The sequence below is a fragment of the Miniopterus natalensis genome, chromosome X, assembly GCF_054644295.1.
Source record: "Miniopterus natalensis isolate mMinNat1 chromosome X, mMinNat1.hap1, whole genome shotgun sequence".
NCBI classification, from domain to species: domain Eukaryota; kingdom Metazoa; phylum Chordata; class Mammalia; order Chiroptera; family Miniopteridae; genus Miniopterus; species Miniopterus natalensis.
This window is the reverse complement of record NC_142103.1, coordinates 7,298,046-7,306,366: the sequence shown is the minus strand read 5'-3', so window position 1 is coordinate 7,306,366 and position 8,321 is coordinate 7,298,046. Positions and strand designations below refer to the sequence as shown.

Here is an 8,321-nt window from a genome sequence, read left to right as displayed (position 1 = left end):
TGGTATCATAGTGTTATCAGTGTTCTGTATGATAGTAAAGAAAGCACAGGAAGGGAACTGTAGGTTTTTCCAATTCTCTCTCTCTCTCTCAAATCCTAATACAGCCTCCAAAGCCCAATATAAATAACAGAAAAAAGTGAAAATGCTTCAGCACTAACAAGGTTGAGTGTGCCGAGAGTCTCATCCACTCAGAGCCCCTCTCTCCTGGGCTCCAGAGTTTTGGTGAAAATCATTTATCTAGAGTCACCACTTAGCTTTTAAATTTGATGAATTTGTTTCTTTTTCTCTTAAAGAAGAATGTACATTGAAAAGTAAAAATATTCTAGTGTATCCTCTTCATTCCTTCTTATTACTGAGTAGTACTCTATGGTATGGATGTAACGTTTCAAAAGTTGAAGAACATTTTGGTTGCTTCCAATATTTGGCTATTATGAATAAATCTACTACTTCATTTCCCTACTGAAAAAAAAACTTGTGACTTATCATTGCCTACATTAGGGATCTCTATTCTAGGGTTCATGAACTCCAAGGGAGTCAATTAACTTCCTGAAATTATACTGAAAATACGTCATTTTATAACAGTCTTATTTCCATTGATTCCAGTTCTGGGAAGGGTTAATATGTTCAAGGTCACTGCAAATAAATGATCTGACCTCTTGCTCCATTTCTCTGTACAAGTTGCAACTGTTCTTTCTGCTTCCTGCTTATGTGACCAGGTCAGGACTTCTGCCTGTAACTAAATGGCTAATTTCATCTCATTTAGGAGGAAGGAGTAGGATGTCCATTTCGGCCTTGGGGTCATACTATGTTTTCCAACCCAACTTTATTATTAACAAAGCTCATACTTTGTTTCTGATTCATGTGCATATTTCTCTATTGGTTCAGATCCCATAGGGGAGGGAATGTGATTAATTCACATCCTTGACCTTCTTACACACACACACCCCTTAAGAACCTACAGGATAAAGTCCGCATCCCTTCATCTGGGATTCAAGTTGTTCCTAAACCTGATGCTCCACACTTATCCTCCAGTGCTTTCTGTAACAAACCATCTGTTCCAGTCAGAACAATCCACCCATCTTTATTCCAGCCACTGGATCTCTGCTTAGATATTTATTCTGAGATTCTTTCCCCAATCCTCTCTGCCAGTCCAATCCTACCCATATATTTTTTTAAAAAATCATTGAATTAAAAAATTGTATTTTTAAAAATTTATCTTTATTATTTTTTATTTATTTTTAGTATATCTTTATTGATTTCAGAGAGAGGAGGGGAGGGGGAAAGAGAGAGATAGAAACATCAATGATGAGAGAATCATTGATCAGCTGCCTCCTGCACACCCCAAACTGGGAATTGAGCCCAAAACCCAGGCATGTGTCCTGACCAGGAATCAAACCCTGATCTCCTGGATCCTAGGCCAATGCTCAACCGCTGAGCTACGCCCAGCCGGGCTATCTTTATTATTGAAAGTTTTACAGATGTCCCCTTTTCCCTCCCTCCACCCAGGTACTAAAAAAAATTGTATTGAATTTATTGGGGAGACATTGGTTAATAAAATTATATAGGTTTCAAGTGTACAATTCTTTTTTATATTTTCAGGTGTAAAATTCTATAATACATCATCTGTATATTGTGTTGTGTGTGATTTCACTTACATGTGGAATCTAATGAACAAAATAAACAAACAAATCTTACCCATATTTCAAGGACAAGATCCTTTCAAAGTTATATTCTTCTTTGTGAAAACTCTCCTGGCCACTCCAGTACAGAGTATGAATTTAATTATTGTCTGTAGTATAAGTTAAGGTTAACTTTTTCTTTGTCTACGCATCTATTCTCCCCGTAATTACATTTGTGAATCCCTGGAGAGCTTAGGTCACATCATCTCTTTGTCTCCTCAAAGTTTACCAAGAGTTAGAATCACAATAAATATCTGTGGCTAGAATTTATCTTCTCTTATTCCTCCATTCAGAGCACTGCTTTTGCAAGCTGGTCGGTTTTGTTGCTTTTTAATTTTTAATTTATTGCTTTTAGAGAGAGAGGAAGAGGGAAGAGGGAAAGAGAGAAAGATCAATTTGTTGTTCCACTTATCAATGCATTCATTGGTTGATTCTTGTATGTGCCCTGACCAGAGCTCAAACCTGCAACCTTGGCATATGGGGGATGATGCTCTAACCAACTGAGCCACCCAGCCAGGGCCCAAGCTTGTGGTTTTAAGGGCACTAAATTGCCCATCATCCACCATAAATAACAGCAATAGACTGTCTTATAAAACATACATCTATGAGCTTGCGCAGTGGCAGTATTGTAGCCAATGAGGTTTATCTGAGGTGGGATTATTGCTAATTGAAAAATATATTTATAGCTTCCATTTATTAGATGCTTACAGTCTGCCAGGCATGATGCTTTATTGGGATTAACTCATAGATTCCTCATGCAAACCCTTTTAGAGATGAAGAATTTGAGATTCAGAAAGCTTTGGTAATTTATTCAAGGTCCATCGTCAGACAGTGGACTGGGCCAGGACTAAACCCAGGCCTGTCTGAACTTCAAAATCACTGTTTCTCAAATTTGGCTGCACAACACAGGCACCTGGGGAGCTATAAAAAATATTTATGCTTAAAAATTAATTAATTGAACAAAATAAAAAAAATACTGACGCCTGAGTTACAGCCTTGGCATTGGAAGCTTTAAAGTCGCCCCAGGTGATGCAAATGTGCAGCCAGGGCTGGGCTGGGCTTTTAATTTTGATACTCCACTGTCTCCAGTGTGGGTAACAAAGGTGAGAAGGTGAGACCATCTGTTTGCTGACCTAATTCAGCTCAAGCAAGAACTCAGAACCAGAGGTGTGTGATTAGAAGAAAATCAGGTTCTTCTCAGAATGCCAAACACGTGCTGGGGCTCCTATGGATGTGGGACAGGGGGTTAAGCCAACTGCATGGGAATCTCAAATGACAGGGTGACCCCAGTTGACATATGACTTTTACAGACTCCTTGCCTGCCCCAGATGATCACTCATTTACTCTATAACTGCTACTCAAAAGCCTTGGGCAAGGCCTCCTTTTCAAAGTGTCAAGTCTCAAGAGCTTGAAATATTTAAATAAAATATGTAAAAAGTTTCTGATGAAAATAAGGAGGCATATACCTCAAGTAAGGCCTTATCAGCTGCTATCCTGAGTCAGCAGTCAGCAAAAAACAAGCCTCTTTGTTCTGCTTTATCTCACTGTATCTTCTGCAAGGAGTACAGGGCTTCTGAGAATGAGAATAAATGAGTCGGCCTCAGGGTGAGGTCATGCCTCTGCAGGGACATCAGGAAAGGCAGTGGTGAGAGCATAGCCCAAAGCACCAACCTGGCCAATCTCCTGGGAGGTCCTGGACAGGTTTTCTCAGTAGTCAGTAACTCGGTCCTCTCTGGAGGGATTCTCCCCTTCCACCTTGGCTCTAATGTTTCAGGGACCCAGAGCAGGAATGTTGAAGCAAGCCCTCCGTTTGCCCTAGGCCCACAGAAATAGGAACCTCACCAGTGTGGGCATTAACGGTGCTATACTAGCAGCCATCGATAATAGGACAGCCCAGGGAAGGTATCAATGGGGTGACTAGACACATAATTTTGTGACTATGACAGTGCAGGCAGAGCACCAGCAGAGCTGGCCCACAACAGGACCAGCAGCTACCATTTATTGAATACTGTGTACCAGGCACTAAGCAATTTACCTTGTGATATGATACTGTTAGGTGCCCAAAGAGATTTTCCCCATTTCTTATTTTTTCCCCTTTTATTAAAGTATAACTTAGATCATTAAAGTGATTCCTTTTAGGTGCACCGTTCATTGAGTTTTATCACACAATCACCAACAGCTTAAGATGTGGAACATTTCCATTACCCCCAAAAGTTTCTGCATGTCCCTTCACAGTCAATCCCCTAACCCCTAATCCGAGCCCCTGGCAACCACTAATCTGGTTTCTGTCTCTATAGCTTACTTTTTCTCTTGGAACCACAGCTAAGCAAAAGGCACTCAATACTACATAATCTAAGTTCAGAGGACCAGCAACTCTTAAGGCCAGACAACAGCCAACAGATCTTGCTGTGGAAAAACCAGCTTCCTAGTTGATATGAGGTCTAGTTTGGGAGTGTGCAATGTTTCCCTTCCCCAAGTCAAGAAAGACGAAACCCTAAGAGAATCACTCACAAAAATAGAGCGTGCTAGAAGTAACCCACCGTCTTACTAAAATGGGAACTGGTGTCTATCTTTTCTCTGAAAGTTGCAAAGCTACCATACTGGCACTGTGTCTGATGCTGTTGGGGTGTAGAGGAAAATACTATGGGACAGATGAAGGCCTGGGGGTCTTCTATGTGGAGAAAGGGCAAGGACAGGCCCCTCAATTTCCTGATTCTTGAGGTGTAGGTATGATATATATGGCATACGTCTGCAAGCCTGAGAAAAATTGTCCCAAAATGATAGATGAGATTGAAGCCCTTGGGCTTGCTGAAAACTATCACAGTATGGGGGCAAAAAGTTTCATACCTCAGCAGAATGTGATATTATGCCTTCATCAGCGGTACAGCACAGTTGAGCGATAAAGTGAAACCATTTTTATGTATATATCCCAATGAATTGAGGCAACTCAATAAACTTGTTACACTTTCACTGCCTCCATTAATCCTAAAAACATCCAAAAGGTACGTACTCTTATTATTCATATTTTATAGATGAAGGAATTGAAGATCAGAGAGCACAAGTAATGTGTTCCAGGTCACAAAGCAGGTACAAAAATGACAGAACCATGACTTGCATCCAGGTCCGCTTGATTCTAAAAGCTATGTTCCTTCCTTCTACATTGGGCTTCCTTATATGTGTGAATCAGGGAGAGGGGAAGAGAAGGAATCATTTTGAAGTAGAAGTGAGATTCCAGTGGAGACTCAAGGGTGTTCATCATAATTGTTAGGTCCCTGTATTTTTCCCACTTGCTGATCTTCCTCCCTCTTTAGCTAACAAGGGCTTGGTTCCTCAGAATAACCTTGTGAATGTTCTAGTTCATTCCCTGCTCTAAGCTTCTGTCAATATGCTTCTTGTCTCTTCAGGTTGGAAGCCCTCAACCTACTCTGACCACACACCGAAACCTAAAGCTGCCTCCTTGTCTGGGACTGCAAAGCTATATCTGTCCCTCAGTGCCTGTCCCTGCTCCTCGCAGGAAGACTCCAGCTCACTTCTCAGATCCTCAGTTTGTGTGGTACCACTGAAGCCAACTGCACCTTGCCCTGAGATCTGACATAAACACTTCCCAAGTTTTCACCTCAGTATGAGGGCATAACTCAGTATTGACTTGGTAGGTTAAAAAAAATAATGTGCTACCTCGCCCTGGCAGGTGTGGCTCAGTGATTAGAGCATCGGCCTGAGCACAGAATGGTTACAAGTTCAATTCTGGGTCAAGGGCACGCATACCTGGGTTGCAGGTTCAATCCCCCACCCCCAGTCGGGGCATGTTCCAGAGGCAACAGATCAATGTGTCTCTCTCACATTGGTGTTTTCTCTCTCTCTCTCTCTCTCTCTCCCCGCCTGCCTCCATCCCTTCTTCTCTCTAAAAATCAATGGAGCCCAGCCGGGCGTGACTCAGTGGTTGAGCATCAACCTAGGATCCAGGCGATCAGGGTTCGATTCCTGGTCAGGGCACATGCCTGGGTTTCGGGCTCAATACCCAGTCGGGGCGTGCAGGAGGCAGCCAATCAACGACTCTCTCATCACTGATGCTTCCATCTCTCTCTCTCCCTCTCCTTTCCTCTCTCTGAAATCAATAAAGATATATTTTTAAAAATAAATAAATAAAAATCAATGGAAATATCCTTGAGTGAGGATTAAAAAAATAACAATCATGTGCTACCCAGTTTACGTACAGAACAAAACTCTGTTCCATGATATAAAACAATAATCTTGAGCAGATGGTGACCGTAGCCCTAGAAGAAAAAGACATTTCCACCCTAAGCTTCTTGCTACATGGGTTATGATTCACTAAAGTACTTACAGGAATTCTGTTAATGTCAGTACTAAAATTCCTTTCTTAAGAGCATTCTTGTTATGAATAGTAAACACTCAGCATTCATTTGTGAAGATTTTAAACCAGGAGCAACACCATCCCTTAAACTCATCCAGTTTTACAGGTGCTGCCAAAGCAATGCAAAGATTGTCTCCTTGGGATTCACTAGGCCTGAGGATTTCCTGTGTTGAAAGGTGGGTGCTAAGAAATGCAATAAAACCTTGTTAGGTTGATATGAATTTGCAAAACTGTACAGTCACTATTTATAATCTCCTTTACTTTGATTAAAATATTGACCAATCCAAATCCTCTTAATGCTAGAGGTCTGTTTTCTTCAGCTTCTTGCATTTTAAAATAACAAGGTGGTTTTGTTCAATGATGATACTTCCTTAGCTAGCTGGGTCACCTTAGAATATAGAATCATTCCAAAAAATGTAAGAACAGAAGGAATGCAAATGGGGGGGGGGGCAATACTCACATTTGTGCAGTCCAGGATTCTGCTGTTGATGTGGTGGTAGAAAAGGATAAGTGCCCTCCTTTGGTATCAGCCCCCCAAAAGTCAATGATGTCCCCAGACATCTTTAGATTCCTTTACTACTCTACCAAGCTCCCAGGAATTCATGCAAATAATTTTTTTTAAAAAATGTATCTTTATTGATTTCAGAGAGAGGAAAGGAGGAGAGAGAGAGAAACATCAATGATAAGAGAGTCATTGATCAAGCCTGCAACCTGGGCATGTGCCCTGACTGGGAATCGAACCCCGATCGCCTGGATCCTACGTTGACGCTCAACCGCTGAGCCATGGCTGGCCGGGCCATGCAAATAATTTTTAAGTTATCAAATGTCAAGCTAAAACAGTTGGGTGACAAAATTGACTAGAATTATGTCTGCTTCTATTCTCCTGGGTATTAACTGGCTTTGACACATGCCTCACTGTGATGTCAGGCTTCTGGATACTCATTGCTGATGAGTTTTCTGACTCTGACATATGTCTTTTGTTAGTTCAGGCTGATATAACAAATACCTGGGCAACTTAAACAACAAACTTATTTCTCAAGGTTCTGGAGTCTGGAAGTTCAAGATCAGCATGACCGGGTTCTTGATGAAGGCTCTCTCTCTGATTATGTGTTCACGTGACCTTTTCTTGGTCCAGAGGGGGGAGGAAGGACGGAGGGTAGCAGAGAAGAAGAGAGGGAGAGGTTTCGAAGGAGGGAGGAAAAAGAGGAAGAGGGGTCTAGTGTCTCTTCCTCTTTTTATAAGGGCATTAATCTCATTATATAGGCTCCACCCTCATGAGTTAATCTAACCTTAATTACCTCCCAAGGCCCCACCTCCAGATACCATCACATTAAAGACTTGGGGGGTTTAAATGTATGAATTTGGGTGGGACACAAACATTCAGTCCATAGCAACATTCTGCTGTCCTGTCTCCATCTTCAGCTTCTCTGTCTTCCATTACCTATGAGTACTGACCTTGGTGAATGACCAGATTTCTTTTCAATATAACTGAAGGTAAATGGCCACTGGCACCTTTGGGGAAGCACTAGGGGAATATTTATTATACATACTTGCAGTGGCATTATGGAGTTCTCCAAGGGCACCCAGCCTTCCTTTCAATTGCTGGACTCTGGATCTGTGAATTAATTTAGATTGGAAGCTGGATGAAGAATCATGATTTTCCATTGTAGTGCCTGACATTAGCCCTTTACTCCCAGCTGTAAAATATACAAGACAACTGTCACCCTAGTTGGTTGTCTATCTCTTTTGTCCCTAAGAATACAATGCCTATTAAGCATTGCTAGGGATTTCTGTAGGTCAAAGCATTCTGGTCGCTACTTCAGCTTTGTGTCCTGCATTAGTCTGTTCAGGCTGCCATAACAAAGTACCTAAGACTAGGGGGCTTAAATAACAGAGATTTACTTTCTCACAATTATAGAGGATAGAAGTCCAAGATCAAGGCAGGGTTGGGCTCTTCTGAGGCATTTCGCCTTGGCTTGTAGATGGCTGTCTTCTCCCTGTGTCTTCACATGATCTTCCCTCTATGTATGTCTGTGTACTTATCTCCTCTTCTTGTAAGGACACCAGACATATTGGATTAGGGCACTTCTATATGACCTCATTTTGCCTTAATTATCTCTTCAAAGACCCTATCTCCAAATACAGTCACATTGGTACATAGTGGGGGTTAGGACTTCAAAATATGAATTTTGGGGGACACAATTCAGCCCATAACATGGCTTACTATGGCAATTATTTCAATCTTGCCTAGGTCAATTAAATATCATCAT

The 8,321-nt window shown here is 41.6% G+C and overlaps 1 pseudogene; it reads left to right on the top strand.

Annotated features, from left to right (window-relative positions):
* The first annotated feature begins 2,285 nt into the window (after positions 1-2,285).
* On the top strand, positions 2,286-2,367 carry LOC148090398 (U4 spliceosomal RNA; annotated as a pseudogene).
* Positions 2,368-8,321: the final 5,954 nt, after the last annotated feature.